Consider the following 18,255-nt stretch of genomic DNA (forward strand, 5'->3'; position numbering starts at 1 on the left):
TGACAGTGGGACTTCTTACAGAATTTACATTCAGGCTGCAGGCGAGCTATCTTTTCCAAGTCCAGCCACTCTCACCCTAACATAAGAAGCACCTTATGTGCATCCCTGCCACTTGGCCAAGCTCAGCCAACAGTACCATAAATGGCAATTGGTGAGAGTGCCATGATAAAGGCTTTCAGTTCAGGCTCAATCTTTTAAAAGAATCTTGCCATCTTTATTCTTTAGCTTCCTTTTCTAATAAATGTATCCCTTTACCCTTCCTTTCAGAAGTAAACTATGGCTTTCTATAATCCCCTATACCATAGGCTCTCATTCTTTTCCCCTTATGATACTTCTCACAATTCAGTTTCTATGGGTTTGATCACCTAAGCTTTTAACAAAATGTTTCTGGTGGGAATGGGAGAATTAAGAGCTGGAATGTGACTCTATGGTTCAATCATATTTGTGATTCTTTTTAAAAAGGATTGAAAGGAAATATCTGCCCTGAAACTCCATTCAAGAATTATATTTTTTAAAAAACTATAAAGATGTGAAACTGTGAAATAAATATACCATATTAGCTGCCCAAATCAAGTGGTCATCTATAGGATATGTGTTTTAAGATCCCATTTGGAAAAGGTATACATCATAACATAAACTCAGTGGGCTCACACTCTTCCATCCTCATGTTCCACTCACCCCAGACAGTATACATATATATTCACAGACACACACACACACACACACGTACCCCTACTATTTCCAACTGAGGAAGATAAACACTGGTGACATAATGTGATTCTTTGACACCACTGTACCACAATACTTGCCTTGCAATTAAACAGCTAGGCCTGGTGGTATTGAAAGATCCACTTTTCAAAAAACGTCCCAGATTCCCTTTCAAGCCTTCTTCATTGTTTTGGAATTCTCTTTTGTTTTTGTTGAATGATATTTTTATAGTTTGAGAATATACTTTGGGGAAAAAAAATCTCGGATTTTTGTATCACTCTGAAATTTATGTAGGCTACAACACTAGACTTCTCAGTAGAAACTCCTAATACTCTAGATCTGTCCCATGTATCCTACCTACCCAGATCAGTCCCTGACTCGCTTTATTCAAAATATTTATTTCTTGGGTGAAAATATCAAGACCTACCTCACCAAATTTCTCAAAGTCATGAAACTAGGTAAAGTTGAGAACATCCTTAGTTATGGAAATACAATTTTAAATTATTTTGATTTTGAGAATATCAATATTTAATATCAATATCAATATTCTCAATATAGGAAGGAAGATATATAGATATATTCAATAACAAGCTGATGACAGAGGGTTTTCAAGTGAAAGACAGGGAGAAATGGAGAAATGAGCATAGCAAAAAAGAGCTAGAGATTACAGTGGACCAAGCTGAAAATAAGTCGGCAACGCAAAGGAGTACTATTAGGAGAAAAAACACAGTATGGGCTTTCAGTGACAGGCAAGTATAGTGACAATCTGTAGTTAGGGAAAGTTTGACAACCGGGATTGAGGTGTGGTCTTTCCTCAGTGCTGTGCATTACTCTTACACATACAGAGCTGTTCTTCTCAGCTACTTGCTTATAGTTAATTTTGACCAGTAAGTAATGTATTTACTGCCAAAGACCCTTGCTTCTTAATATACATTTTTAAAATTGAGTCCTAACAGACAGGGAATTATGCCCCAATATATGGTCAATATAATTTATGTGTTTTACCAATGAATTTAAAGAAGGAAAGAACATATGAATACATGTTTCATGTTTTTAAAATAATTTTAAAAATATATAATATACATCTTTTTCAAGTTTTTGTAGAGAATTTATATATATCAGACTGTAGTATATTTGTGTTGAAAAACATTGAGTCCAATTTTGGCCACCACACTTTTAAGAAGGATGTACAGAAATGGAAAAAGAGTCAGAGAAAAGTGGTTAAAATCATGGAAGTGATTAAAATCATGGAAAACAGGTCCAATAAGAAGGAGCTTTTGCACCTTGAAAAGCAAGGCTGAATAATGACTGTCATTAGGTTCAAGAAGGTTTTGTACATGAGACATGCTGTGCCACTATTCACCTGAATAAGTGAACTGAATAAAATAAATAGACAGAAACGAACTTAAAAGAAAGTTTAATTGTTTTGAAGAAAGAAAATGTGCAAATTGAATAATGAAATACCGTTGAATAATGAAATGCTCGGATAAACATCTAGTCTCCATCTGGAAATTTCCCATGAGAATAAATAATCTTGTCTCCCCTTTGATTTTGCCATCCACCTACCTGAAAGCAGAAGGTTCTGATAGGTAATCTTGGGAGGTTGTAGATACCGGGAGATGCCCCTGGCTGCACAAAACTAAAGTGTCATACCAAGTATTGCTAACAAAGAATGTATGCCTAAGAATATTCCTGGTGGCCCACAAGGTTGAGTTCCAAAATTACGGTTTCTCTGGGGGCATTTGAAGGGGAGTCATGTGACCCACAGCTTTCAGTGACTTGGATGTGAGATAGGCTTTGATCACCCAATCTCATTACTTAAAATTGTGCCTTTCCAGAAATTAGAGAAGAAGCAATCCCATTTGGAAAACTGGAAAGGGGAATAGAACATAAAAAGTGAGTGAATAGCTGCATGTTGATCCAATGTCTCTGTGATCTTTGAGGACATCTGCACCTACAAGCCAGCTATCTCTTCTTTAATAAGCCCAGACTAGAGCCATGGCCTAACTGGTCTTGGAGAGTCAAGTGGTCCATACCCTGCATTCATGATGGCCTGCTTCCTATTCAAGTCAGGGCATGAATTTTACTAAAATCCTTAAGGAATAGGATATCACACTTCATCACCATGAAAATCTCCATTCTCATCTGGACGTTTTTCCTCCTACCCAATACAGAAACTTGGTTCACTTACTGTGTAGAAAATCATTAACATAAGAAGCCCGAGACTGCTATCCTTAAGAATGGTCTCCGGATGAATGGATAAAGAAGATGTGGCACATATATACAATGGAATATTACTCAGCCATAAAAAGAAATGAAATGGAGGTATTTGTAATGAGGTGGATGGAGTTAGAGTCTGTCATACAGAGTGAAGTAAGTCAGAAAGAGAAAAACAAATACAGTATGCTAACACATATATATGGAATCTAAGGAAAAAAAAAAAAGGTCATGAAGAACCTAGTGGCAAGATGGGAATAAAGACACAGACCTACTAAAGAATGGACTTGAGGATATGGGGAGGGGGAGGGGTGAGATGTGACAGGGTGAGAGAGTGTCATGGACATATATACACTACCAAATGTAAAAATAGATAGCTAGTGGGAAGCAGCCACATAGCACAGGGAGATCAGCTCGGTGCTTTGTGACCACCTGGGGGAGTGGGATGGGGAGGGTGGGAGGGAGGGAGATGCGGGAGGGAGGAGATATGGGAACGTGTGTATATGTGTAGCTGATTCACTTTGTTATAAAGCAGAAACTAACACACCATTGTGAAGCAATTATACTTCAATAAAGATGTTAAAAAAAAAAAAAAAAAAAAAGAATGGTCTCTTTGCAAGGTTGGCCCTTAGCCAGCATCTGGGAATTTGGATTTGGGGAGAGTTCCCATTATTCCCTAATTGCTAAGGGTGGCTCATTGGGCCTAACCTATTTGCACAAACAATGTGGTTTATGCTGAACACCTGCTTCTCTTCTGGGAGTCTGCAATTTTGGATCATGCTAAGCAGGGGGTGCCTATGTGACCAGCCCCCAATAAAAATCTTGGACACTGAGTCTCTGGTGAGCTGCTTGGTAGACAGCATTCCGCACTTGTCTCAATTCCATGCTAGGAAAAATTAAGCATGGCCTAGGGAGGACACAGGGAGAATACTCTTGCAAGTCCATGCCTGGTTTCCTCCAGACTTCACGCCACGTGCTTTTCTTTTCCCTTAGCTGATTGTTCTTTATATCCTTTCCCTATAATATATCATAGTCATGAGTACCACTGTATGCTGAGTCCTGTGAGTTCTCCTAGAGAATCACTGAACCTGTGAGTGGTTTTAGGGACTCCCAACACACATGCTTTGGAACAGTGGTTCCCAAATCTGGCTGATCATAAGATTCACTGGTAGAGCTTTATAAACAAAAGATTCCAGAGTCTCACCCTAGACCTATGGACTCAAGATCTATATTTTTCAAAGCTCTCCAGATGTTTTCGATGTCAAGTCAGAAGGGAAAACAGATGCCAAATTCCTTGGTGGAAAAGATAACAGCTGCATTAAAGCTATATTTTCTAGGAAAAAAAATAATACAGTGTGTTTGCCACATGGAAAGGAAAAGTCCAACTCAATATGATTACTGAATATGAATAATGTATACAGCGGACAGAAAGCAAAATTTTTCTTTTGTTGCATTGAATCTTCTACGTTGGTGCCAAGAAGGAACAGGACAGCTATTCTTTCTGATATGGCCGCAACATGACAAAAAGGCATCTAATAAAAAACATGTGGTTGAAGAGTTAGGAAGGTGTATGGGGATGCAGCAGTTCTTCATTGCAATTCCTGGTTTGTGAAACACTAAACTTTAACAGGCATTGAAATGAACTAAAAACCTTCACAGGAAAGCAGAAAGTTATACTCTATGCAACCAAAGACTTTGGCTTCTGCAGTGGGTAGGAGGGGCAGTTGGCTTGAATGAGGCTTGAAGGTAGCTCTCAATGAGGCTAGGGGTATGACCCCAAAGTTTCATTAAGAACTCTCAGAATGACAAAAGGAGAAGATTCAGTTGAGAAGTATGAGATTATCAAAGTTGTGACATAAAATGGCATCTCCAAATTCAAATTTCTTTCTCATTCTTAGGGCCTCTTTCAGTCTGGCTCACCAACTTATTCTGCAACTGCACAAAAAGCAGGCCTTGCAAGTTTAGCCAGAATCCAAATTACAGCTGTACTTATTATCTTATGGAGTAAGACACTTGTTTAATTTCCAAATTTTAGAAGTAGTCTTGAAAGCTGGCTTTTTAGGTTGAAACTTTTATGGACATATTCAACAAACAAAAAATGTGGGTATGTCCTCATAACATACAGAAATGTGGCATGACTGATGAATAACAGTTGATTTTGGTGAGAGATTTCTCTTTAGGGGAAGTAGGCAAATACGTCCCTGATGGGTTTTGCTTTTCAATAACAAGTTATTGAACCAATTCGCCAAAATATATCTTGAAGCATCTAAAGCTTTCATTCATATATCAAATCGTATCTATGGAACAAAACAAAGGAAATGGGAGAGGATGACAGTGGAAAGTGATAAACACAGATATCACCAATAAAAGTTAGACTCAGATGCCGTGGCATTTAAAGGCACAAACCTTAGAATGTAATAATAAAGTGAATTTTCAGAACGTAAAGGAGTCCCAGGAGAAACTATCCATTTAAAAGAATATGAGATGTACCTTTCCTGGGTTTGTATATTTCTTACATCCTAACAGAACATTCTAATCCATTTCACAGAGGGAATCAAAGGCAAATTCTCAACAAGGGAAATAGAACTTTGTTTTATCTGCTCCTGTAGTAATTTAACATAACTTAACCAGTTATTTTTTTTCCACAAAGAATCCAATTGCATACTCTTTTATACGTATCATAAAAGACTAACCCAGTTTCATTTGGTGTAAGAGTCCAGGAATGAAAGTCAAGAGATCTGGGCTCTGCCATTACCTTAATCTCTATTTGCCGAAATTCACTAATATGTCAAGTGGAACAAAAATATTTGCCCTTCCTATCTCACAGGTTTGTGATAGGGTTAAAAATGAGATTATAAATATGAAAGTGTTTTGGAAATGTGTAATAGAAGTGGGTCCTAATTAATTTGACATATGATTATGCATGCATACATACCCCTAGAAAATCAGAACTGGGATGCAGCTGGGACATCAAGACATTCAACCAGCTTATATGCCATTTTAGTAGATAAGGATCAAAGGCATCAGAGAATGCGTCAGAGATCAAACACAGTACACAGCCAAGACTAGAAGCCATGTCTTCTAAGCCCAGTGTTCTCTTTGCTGATTCTATTACCTCCTCCAATGGTTCTGTGCACGCAACTTCATGCTCTGCTTGTGCAGAAGCAGCACAGCAAGATTACAACATCTACAGCATTGTTATAAAAAGCCACAACCCTGTTCAGATTTAAAGTCATTATCTGTGGCCTATGTTTTGAAGATCTCTCTCAAACTGCCAGGACTGTTCCACCCCCAGAAATTTTAGGCAGAGTATCTCTGGAATCTTTGCTGCCAAATACGATCATTCTTCCCCAGAAAAGACTTTTGAAGCCATTTTTTAGCACATAGGACCCAGCTTTTCACCAATTCCTTCTCAAAGCCCCCTGCAGGGAAGATCACAAAAGCTGGCATCCTGCCCACACAACATATCTGACCTGGCTAGCTGCTCCCCGAATGCAGTTAGCAAGAAAATCCTATTTCATTTCTGCAAAGGTGAAAGATCTCAGATCATGAATCCTCTCAGCACTACACAGGTGAATTGTTTTAAAAATGCATTTGTGTGTATAAGCCATACCTTTCATTGCAATCAATCTTTTGCATTTTTAAAGGTAAGTTGTATGTTCTGACACTATAAATGGTAGAAAAGGTATTTCAAATTATCTCCCATTTGCTTACTTTATTAACCAAGAGAGTACATAAAGGGCAATAAAGTTATATCTTTATCAAAAAAGCATACGGTGCTTTGGTAAGCACTGTGCTATAACCACTGTTGTCTACTCAAAGTTTTATAATGTTTTCCAAATAGGACAGAGGCATAAAATAACTCTAATTCAATCTTCTTGGAAAAATTAAGAATAATTACCACAATGCAGTCCATCAGTGGTTTTCTCGTTTCTCATTTTTGTCATTTCTCTTCTTCACAGATACTTTAGATAGACTTGATGTTATGAGTCACATAAAAGGACAGGAGCTCATGGTGTGTAAATGAGAGTCAATAGCCACAATTTATTAAGTGTCAGTCATATACTAAGCACCTGACCTACCCTGTCTCTCATCCTGACAATAGTCCTATGAGGTAAATGCTGTTAACCCATTTTGCAGATAAGAAAAACAGTGATTCAATGAGATTGTCTGCCTGGCTTAATGTTACACAGTTGGTAAGTGGCAGAGCTGAGGTCTGAATCCAAGGTCTATTTGGTCTCAGGACCATGCTTTATCCATTACACCATACTGCCTCCCTCTTACAATGAGCTATTAGAAGTATCGAGAATCTGGATCTAAGTTAGATGATACTGTGGAATGAAACAAATGCAAACAGTGAGAACATGTCTCCTTCATCCACTGAATATCCACTGAAATTTCCATCTCCAAAGCCAGTAACTCACAAGGGTGAGAAAAAGCAAACTGACCCTGTGAGAAATCCAAGCAGTGCACTGGATAGGTTAGGAGCTACAGCTTTGTACTGAGTCAACTTGGGTTTGAGCCCTAGCTCTGCCTGTTTCCAGCTACTTGTGTGACCCCACCCACTTAACCTCTTTGAACCTATTTCCTTCTCTGTAAAACAGGAAAACATCCTTGTGGGCTTCAATGACACAAAGTGTACAGCATACTTAACACCATAACTGGCATATATTGTTGCATGCTCAATAAACGCCATCTATATTTTATTAGAACTTTTAGCTGTTAGGTTGCTGTATAAAAATAAAAGACACATTATTGGTTAAAAAAATTACAGTTTCTGGTTTAACTGGTTTTTGTTGGCACCTAATGGTTCTACACTTATTGATTTAAGAGAGACTTAAAAACAAAGAGTGGGTATCAAGCACTGGGTTTCTACTTTCAAGAACAGATGCTCTTGTTTAGGCTCAGCTAACACTGAAGTTTAGTTGGATAGCTCAAAATAGAACCCACTTGATTTCTCCTGCCAGTTTATGTAGGAAACTGGTGCTCCTAAGAGTGTGAAGATAGAGTCTCTAGAATTTCTGATTAATATGTCAGACCCTAAAATGCACATCCTGTCCTTTCTTATTTCTACATAATAAAGTTTTAGCTCTTATTTCCACCATTCCCACACTCTTTTTTTAAAAAAAAATTGGCCTAAATAGGATTACGTACTGAAAATAAAGTAGCAGCCTGGCTATATGTCATGCTGAAATGAAGACCACCTCTCAATAGGGCTCCTGCCCAAGGAAGCTCTCTCTACTAGACCTGCAGTCTTTTCGCTTATGACTTAATCCAAGAGAAAATGTACCTGTCTCCTTGGAAAGATAACCCTTAAAACATTTAACTCAGGATGAATGAAGAATGGGAGACACTTAAACAGGGAAGTGGGAAGGAGCATGAGGCTGCTGGGAACCTTGGGATCTGGAAGTGACAATTTGACCAAGGGCTGGCACCACATAAAGTTTCATTTTAAGGTTAAAACCCATAGTTTCAGATAAGCAAAAGTAAAACAAGTCTTTATGGGAGTTTTCACCAAATATCACCCACAGGGCTGGGTCCTTATAGAATTACTTTTAGGCTTAATTTTCACCTCCCTCTCTCTCTGAACAGCTCAAGTCTCCATATATTGTAGCAGTATATGCCTTTCATTAAAAAGCCCCGTAACTTGATCACAACTGCAATTTTACACCTATTTGAAACATTCGTTGGTTACTGTCATTCCATGAGATATAAACTTCCTACAGGCAAGAACTCTCTCTGCTTTTATTCGCTGAGCATCCACAGTGTCTAGCAGAGTGGCTCCCACATAAAAAGTGTCCTGTGAACACTTGTTGAGTGAATGAATACATTCATTGAATCCAAGAATACTGAAACAAATTCTGTCCCTGTAGATTAGGGCAGTTTCCCCAAGCATCCCTCCCTGGAGTCAGAATGCCTGGTTTTGAGACTTGGCTGAGGTTTATTAGCTGTGTGATCTTAGTCAGATTAATCCCTCTCTCTGTGCCTCATCTGTCAATTGGGGATAATAAAGTCCAAGATCAAGGGGACCACAGGGTTGGTTTCTTCTGAGCTCTCTCTCCTTGGCTTATAGGTGGCTGTCTTCTCCCTACGTCTGCACATGGTCTTCCCTCTGTACATGTCTGTGTTGTGATTTCCTCTTCTTATAAGGATACCCATCATATTGGATTTGGGACCACCCAAATGACCTCATTCTAACTAAATCACCTCTCTAAAGACCTTATCTCCAAAGACAGTGCTACTCTGAGGTAGTAGGGGTTAGGGATTCAACTAATGAATTTTGGGTTGGGATTGGGGGGATGACCCAACGCATCCCGTAACACCGGCATAACTCCCCTCACAGGCCTTCCAAAAATGTAAGGGGTTACTATGTGTGTCCTGTTCAATTTCCTGTATTACAAATACAAAAAGGAAAAAATGTAACCACTCTGCTAAATCTATCACCCTCATTAACTGCCCAGTTTTTCTCCAACCATCTAGCTATTAGTCCGCTTCCCCCAAACCAAGAGAGCCCCTGTGAATGGGGCCCTTGTGTGTCATCCAGTGTCCCTTTGAGAACAGCTACAGTGATATGATGTTTCCCTGATGATTCCCAGCACGCATCCTTAAAGAGTTTTTGTACCACCCTACCCACTCATCTTTTCCAGACCCAACTGCCGAGGATCTCCCATCACATTGCAAGGATTTAAAACCCTTAGACTCTGGAAGATATGCCCAGGTGGTGTTAAAATGGGGTAGTATTCTTTTACAACCGAGGAAACAGAGGACACTCATGATTCGATGACAGTTTCTAGGTCTGAGAACAGCACTATGTCAGCAGAAGCCTCAGTTCCTAACACAGCAAAGACCATTGTCTTGAAAGGGTGCAGAATGGACTTCACCAGCTCACCTCAGAGCTGGGACCTGGATGGAGGGCATGGCAAGGTGTTTGGTTTCTGTAATGGAAAGCAGAAAACTTTTTTTCCTTTTTAATTACCTTGTTATGTGATAGAGGTCATAAGGTAAAAGAAAAGTATGAAAAGTTGCTTTTTTTATACCTGACTTTCTGATAGCCTATATGTTTTAGGGACAGATAACTTCCTAATGAGACTTTTTATAATAAAGCTTTCATTGCTTTGAAAAATATTAACTTTTCCAGTTCTTCCGGGTAGATCAAACAGACCCTGCAGTTATAGTTACAATATCCTAAAGATTTAGCTTCTCAGTAATAATGGGTAACAGCCTTCGCATTGCCACGGGCCAAAACTATATTATTTGAAATGAAACCTCTCATAAATATCCAACTATGAAGTCACTATCTATCAACTGCTGTTATATAAACAGGACAGAGCTAAATCCCCCATCTGCCAATATCAGAGCTGCCACAGAGAATGATTTTGTGTCCAGAACTCACATATGAAACAGGCTCTTGCTCTGTCAGCCAATTCGAGGAAGCCAGTTTTGGTTTGGGTAGCCACAGTGTAGGACGGCCTGAAAGTGTCTGAATTCTTCATGCATTTCCTTTTTTCCAAGAGCTTGGACCACCCTCAGCCCCAGTTGCTCTCTTCTGGGTGGTATAAAAGATGTGACCAATTCTTTAGAAAGAATACTGCAGTTCCCAGCGTCCCACTTACTACCGCTCTTTTTCTATACCTTTCTCCATACCCTTGTGATAGTGTCGAGCCCTAGACTTCTGCCCTCACTCTATTCTGAACACTAATAATGGGAAGTCTGTGGACCAAGTTCTGAGAAACACTGCTAGAAACAATGTGAAGCCATCAATAGAAGGCGCTGCTGCATTTACCTTTTCACAACTTCTGTTCCAGAGCCTGGAACATGACAGTCACATGATATACGTGTGATAATCTGAACTCAAGCCAAGAATTTTTTTGAAGCCTAAGATTTTTAAGCAGGGAAGTAATATGATTTAGGTTTTAGAAACTGAATAAGAGTAGCTTAGGAGCTGGAGAAAAAGGAGTAGAGATCAGAATCAAGGGGATTAATTGTGCTTCCTCTAATTAAAATTTTAAAACACATAATAGCCAAGACTGACATAACACTTATGATGTACCAGACCCTATTATAAAAGTTTTCCTTATATTAACTCATTTAATCCTCACTACAACCAAAAGGTAGGAACTATCATTATCCTCATTTCAAGACGAGGAAATGCAGATCCAGAGAGGGTAAGCCACTTTCCCAGGGTCACACAGACAGCGACTGGCAGAGGTGTGATTCCAACTGGCCATGTAGCTTCCTAGTCCAGTGTGCAAATCACCTCCATGTGCATTATCTCAGTTAGTCCTCATCTCCCACCCACCCAGGCCGCCAGCGACAGACCTAAGTGAGGTAGTGGCCAGTGCACTGGCTCCTCCCACTGGCCTGTCCTACCTAACTTCACCTAGGTCTGGCTTACACTTCTCTGCTTACAGCCACCAAAACTTATCTGATCTCTGTCTTATTCCAGGGGCTCTGGGTCAATTTACTGTCTTTAATAGCTTAATGTGTTGTTCATGCCAGGATGACTCATTCACTCTTTCAGCAAATATGTATTGAGCAACCACTATATGCCAGGCTCTGTGCTAGATGCAGAGGAAATACAGTGAACAGACCATCAAAGAAATAACTACACACAAAAAATTCAATAATTATAGATCCTGATTAATGCCATCAAGAAAATAAATAGGATTGCATCTATAGGACAATGACCCACAGGAGTGCTTCTTTGGTATTGAGAATTTCAGGTACTGTGGCAAATCACATAGGGAAGATATTTTAGGACATTGGTGATCTTTCTATTGGGCCCCTAAATATACCACCTTGTTTGTAAGAAATAAAATGGATCTCACCATTCCCCAGCCTAGAATCCTTCAGTGGTTCCTTTGAGCCTTTAGGATAAAGTCCAAATCCCTTAGTATGACTCATATGGCCCTCCAACATTGGCCTCCTGCTCACCTTCCAGATTCAACATTGTGTCAATCCATTCCCTGACCCATTTCACACTCAGGTCCGGCCATACTCAAGACTAATCATCACATGTTGCCCTATCCATCTAGATTGCCTATCCTCCTTCCCCATACATCATCTGAGTGACCCCTATTTATCTTTCAACACTCGGACTTCAAGAAGCCTTCCCTGGGCTTCCCTGGTGGCGCCAGGGAAGTGGTTGAGAATCTACCTGCCAATGCAGGGGCCACGGGTTCGAGCCCTGGTCTGGGAAGATCCCACATGCCGCGGAGCAACTAGGCCCGTGTGCCACAACTACTGAGCCTGCGCGTCTGGAGCCTGTGCTCCGCAACAAGAGAGGCCGCGATAGTGAGAGGCCCGCGCACCGCGATGAAGAGTGGCCCCGCTTGCCGCAACTAGAGAAAGCCCTCGCACAGAAACGAAGACCCAACACAGCCAAAAATAAATAACTCTAGGCTGAGCTGGGTAATGGTGATCCCTTAGTGTTACTGACTGAATTGTGCCCCTCCCCCAAAATCATATGTTGAAGTCTTAACTCGCAGTACATCAGATTGGGATGATATTTGGGGACAGGAGTCTTTAAAGAGGTAATTAAGTTAAAATGAAGTCATTCTGGTGGGCCCTATCCAGTATGACTGGAGTTCTTATAAGAAGAGATTAGAACACAGACACACACAGAGGAAAGACTATGTGAAGAAACAGCAAGAAGGTGGCCATTAGCAAGCCACCTTGCTGACCACCTGAGTAAGGTCTCAGAAGAAATCAACCCTGCGGTCACCTTGATTTTGGACTTCCAGCCTCCAGATTTCCAGAAAATAAATTTCTGTTGATTAAGTAACCCAGTCTGTGGCAACTTATGATAGCCCTAACAAACTAATACACTGTGTAAGCCTTGGTGATACGCTTGATTCACAGACCTAAGTCAAGAAGTCTCATCTTTTTAAGTCCTTATACCCCGAGTGTTAAGCTCAGGGCTGGGAATGTGGTAAACTCTCAATAAGGGTTTGCTGAATGAATGAACCTCTCATTCTTCTTGTGTGGAGGGCATCTTCAATGCAATGTTACTTCTAAAAACTGGAAAACCAGCTGGAACAGGGAAACCATCTGAGAAAGGTTGGTTCCCTCTGAGGGAGAATAAAGGAAAGCAGCACTACAGTTCCCACTGCAACAATCAGGATTTGGAAAACCAGAAGGTTACAGAGGCACCCCCCGAGGCACAGATCTGTGGTATTTCCCAGGTCTTTCAAACACATTTAATTGTGCACAAGGAAAAGAATGGCACCATTATTTAATCCAAAATATAATAACAATAGATTGCTCATGTAGGCGCATAAGTCCCCTGCAGAGAATTTAATGTGCATGTTGCCTTACCCACGCATACAGCCAAGGCAGTGAGAATGGAAGCCAGCCCATTCTGGGAAGAGAGAACATGGATGCCTGTGGTTGTTATAACAGCAAAAGGGGGGAAAACAAAAGAAAGCCCAAGGGTATAGCTGCAACTCCACTTAAGACTAATGCACATCTTCATTTTCGTCCTCAGCAATAATCCAAAGAAATATCTGATGCTTCTGAAAGACTACTGTCATCCCTGGTAGATACTCATCAATTATTATTAAGCATTGCACGGTTCAGGTCTAGATATAATATGTCTGAGAAAAACCGTGGCACCTCCTTTTAATCTTGCGTAGAAAACAATTAAAGTATCTAAAGCGCATTATTAAAATATGTAAAATTTATAATTTAATTATAAGATTGCAAAGCTTTATGATCTAATAGTTCTGCTGTATTTTGCATATTAGTGAACAATTGCTTTCTTAAAGCACACAGTAGAATCATTTACTTGATGCTGGAGAATAAGTTAATTATGGATTCCCTGTATATGACTAATGGATTTAATAATCACTTTACTGTAGAATTAACTTATACTTCCCTGTGCTTATAGCACTAATGATGATATTCATAAAAGTTATATTTTTTAAAAACTGTAAGATTGGCACAAAAAGAGAAACCAATGTACAACTTGGTTTTAGAACCAGCAGTTCTAATAGATAGTTCAGAGCCATCAAGGCCCTCTCCTTGCTCCATAATAAATCATACACACCCTCTCCGCCCCCCACCCCTGCCACCAACCCTGCCTCCATTGGCTTTATTAAGGGAATTTATTTTATTTAAGGGAAGACGAAATGCTTGCCAGATGCATTTAGTGGAGCTCCTGATTTTTTTAACCTCGGTCGTGGGTTACAATAAGGATTATTCACTTACAGCCACTTCACAGAGCTCTGGGAAGCCCCATATATGCTGAGATCACATTGGGATGTCCAAGTCCCTCTTTTCGTCCTCAGTTTTAGTCCCTTGAAGCCACTCATTTTTCTCCTTCAGCCAGAACAAACAACATTGGTGGCAAAAGTAACAGGAATGCCTTTTGTTTAAGAAGGAGAGTCTTTAGCAATGCTTTTCTCAACTTTTATATCCTTCCTTACCACTAAGAACAGAACTAACACCATATTGAAACTGCCTCCCTCGTTCTTTAGCTTATATATTCTATTATTTTAGCCCTGCACGGCAAGAGTTAAACATTAGAGAAATGTTGCTTGTGCCCAAATGGCTCACTAGGTTCCCTGAAGAAAGTTCTCATCCCACTTTCCGGGTTGTAGATAAGTTCACTTTCAGCCTAGAAACCTTGCAAATAATCAGAGATAAGAATGGTAAAGTAAAAATAACTGCTAACGACTTGAGGTTTTGCAGGAGCCTTGTGATTGAGCCTACGTGAGCAAGCAGAAAGACAAAGAAATGTTATGATTTCCTTGAAGGCCAGGTGGCTCCAAGAAGTCTGCAATCCACCTTTACTCTTTAACCTTGAACGCTCCTGCTTCCCCTTTGCCCGTAGCATAAAAGAAGCCTGAATTCTACGCTGAGATAAAATGGTTCTTTAAGACATTAGTCTGCCATCTTCCCAGTTTGCTGGCTTTCCGAATAAAGTCACTATTCCTTGTCGTAACACCTTGTCTCTCGACCTACTGGCTTGTAGAGCTGCAAGCGGTACGAGCTTGGACTCGGTGACACCACCATCACCATCATCACCATTATCATCATCATCAACACTACCATCATCACCATCATCACCACCACCACCACTACCGTCATCATCATCATTACCATCACCATCATCACCATCATCCTCTGGGTTATTCTTCCTCATGGAATTAGCAATGGAAGATCTGGATTTTATTTCCAGCTCTGTCAGCTTGCAGATGACCTTGGATGGGTTACTAAACCTCTTCAAACGTGTTTGCATAGCTCTAAAAAGTGAAAACTGACTACTACTGACTCTGAATGCGCTTTGTCTACTGTCAAGTCCTAAATACAGGCCTAAATACGGTGCCCCCTCCTAACCAAATGCACATCACCCACCCCTCCATGAATTACTTTGCCAATTCTGTCATGGAAATTTGAAGATTCTGGAAGAAAAGAACTATGGCTTATACTTTGATATACTGCGCAGAGCTGTTCACAAAGTATGTGCTTACTAAATACCTGTTAATGAATTGATTGAAGGAGTGTAAATTCTTAATTTGCTCCCTGAGGACTTGAGGGATTGTAATTTCCTTTAGGTCAGATACCTGAAGCTATAACGGTGAATCCTTGAATCTCTGTCCCCCTGCCTCACGTCTCCACCAATCTCTTCCAGTATAATGCTCTGCTGAGAGTGCAGAGTCATAAATGGTAATGACAGGCTGCCAGGAAATGTGACCTATCCCCTAGTGGGGACTCAGGAGATCTAAGCGTACCACTTCCTGCTCCATTCCTGGGTTCTTCACAAAGTGCCAGATACCTTTTCCCTCCTCCTTAGCACACTATGGGAGTAAACTAAACTTCTTTAGGAAATGCTGAATTGCTTTGACAAGCAAGAAATCCAGGAAGTTTTGCTTTTATTTTACTCATAACATATATAACATTATTAGAGGGAAATTTTTAAGCTAAATTTTCAAGATTTCATTTAAGTTCTTCTCAGCTCATTAAGACGTAGCTGGTAAATGGTAGGCTGAATTAAATGTTCCAATCCCTTTTCATACCCAAACATTTTGTTTGTTTGTTTAATGAACTTTATTTACACTATAACTTCCCTCCATACCACCACTCCCCAGCCACAGTCATTTTTGTGGCAATTGGAGTGATTTGTTTATACTGATTAGTCATAAAAAATACTCAAGATACTCCCTGAAATTCATTTTTCTCACAAAAAATATGTAACCCTACAAACTCCTTGCCCAAATTTATACCCTTTTCTCTTCATCCACAGTCTTTGGCTTTTGACCTGAAGCAATGCTTCTGAGACTGAAATGTGCACACATATCACCTGGGGGTCTCGGTGATCAGATGGGCCCAGATTCTGCATTTCTAACAAACTCCCAGGTGAGGTAGGTGAGCTGCCAGTCCCGAGATACACTTTAAGTAGCAAGGACCTAACAGTTTTGTGGATCAGCCTTGGAAAAACAACCTTTTTAATTTTATACCCAGAAAATTCATACTATGTAATTTTTTATGCAAGAAACAAATGTTTAAATTGAGCAATTTCTACTACTCGGAAATAATTGTATTATTCTTTTTCTCTTGAAATACTAAAATGTACCACCTTTCATCTCTATCTCCACTTCCTCTCCATTTTGGCCTCATATTCCCATCTCTTTTTACAACCTGCTCCACAAACTAAAATACACCGAGCGCTACACAAGTACAAACTGCTTCTCTGGTTTCCAGGTGTCTTTTGCCTTCCATATGTTAAATAATATTTAAAATATATTGGATTTATATAATACTTTATGCCTTACAAAAGGCTTGCATGTACTTATTTCATAAAAATAACTTCATATCTAGAGAGAGAGAGAATGACAGAATGAAAAAAGTAGATGGGACTTTGAAGTGAGATTCACCTGGGTACAGATCCTGGCTCTGCTAAATATTCAGTGTTGGGCAAATTATTTAACCTCTTTGCTTAAGTTTTCTCATTTGTCAAAGTGGGGGAGGGGAGTATAAATAGCCACATCATGAGCTAGTTATTTGGGTTAAGGTTGGGGTTATGAGATTTCAAAGGAAGCTGACTAGCCAAGACTGGGAACACAAAGGACACTTCGTATGCGTCCCCTCCACACTCACATCCAGCTGCCCCTCTAATCCTACTTCGTTGTTTAGGGATCTCTCAATGCCCCCTGTCCTGTGATAGCTGTCCTTCTCTAGGATGGCAACTGGCATCAGACACTATCTCCTCCTTTCCTCTTTACTTCCTAAACCTTTCAGATTCTTCTATAAAACCTGATGCTTTTGTAAAGCATGCAGCTGGTATTTGACACCTAGATTTCAAGTGATCAAACAAGACATGATGACAAATCTAAGAAAAATGACACCAGCCCTTCGAACAAAACCAAAATCAATTCCCTTCCCACCCCCCTTCCTTTTCCAGCTGCTATCTTGCCTCATCTATCATACTTAGACAAAAATCCATATGTCTAGTTTAAATGACTGTTTCTCAGGCAACAGCCAGGCCACTTAGCAAGAGTCTAAAGCAAGCCAATATAATATTCTGCCCAGAGTGATATTCGGCCAGAGGTTACTGTGCCAGAGTAGGTTAATTATTCTAAGAAGACTTACTTTTACTATAATTATTGATTGCCATGAACTAATGAAAAAAGAAAAGCTGCTATTTATTAAGTGCCTCTGTATCCCCTAGAAGTTTTTACATATGTATCTTATTTTCTCTTCAACACAACTCTGAAAAATGTTTTCCAATTTTAAGAAAATTTTAGGACCAAGTTGGTGAAATAACTTGCCCAAGGTCATGAGCTGGTGATGGGCAGAGCCAAGATTCAAAGCCATAAGCGATTATCTGACTGTGTTCTGTTACTATTACCTTTAATTTAAAATTCACGTTTAGCCAAGAATATTGAAGAGTTCCACAAGACTTCAAACAAACAGCAACAGTTCCTTGCACCATCCCTCCCCAACTCTAATTCTCATTCCCCAGAGCAAACCTCTTTCGACTGCTTCTTCTGCTATTTACCTCCTACCACATTTTCTTTTAAAATATGCTTAATTGCTCTTTCTTGATTTAAAAATTTTTGAATTATAATTGACTACTATGAAAGATGAGGATTAACTCTCAATCACCTCCCCAACTCTCAATGTCCTCCCCACAACTCCCCTCTTCTTCCTTCTAATATAAAAATATAAGAATTTTTGGCTAAACCAATAGTCAATATTTACATTGATTTAGACATAGAAATATTATTCACAGATGAGCAACAGTAATAGCATATCTTGATAATGTTTCTTTTCTCGTATAACAGTTTTCCCTGGAATTAATAATTGCATTACCTTTCCATTTCTTTA

Source organism: Balaenoptera ricei, chromosome 3, assembly GCF_028023285.1.
Source record: "Balaenoptera ricei isolate mBalRic1 chromosome 3, mBalRic1.hap2, whole genome shotgun sequence".
NCBI classification, from domain to species: Eukaryota; Metazoa; Chordata; class Mammalia; order Artiodactyla; family Balaenopteridae; genus Balaenoptera; species Balaenoptera ricei.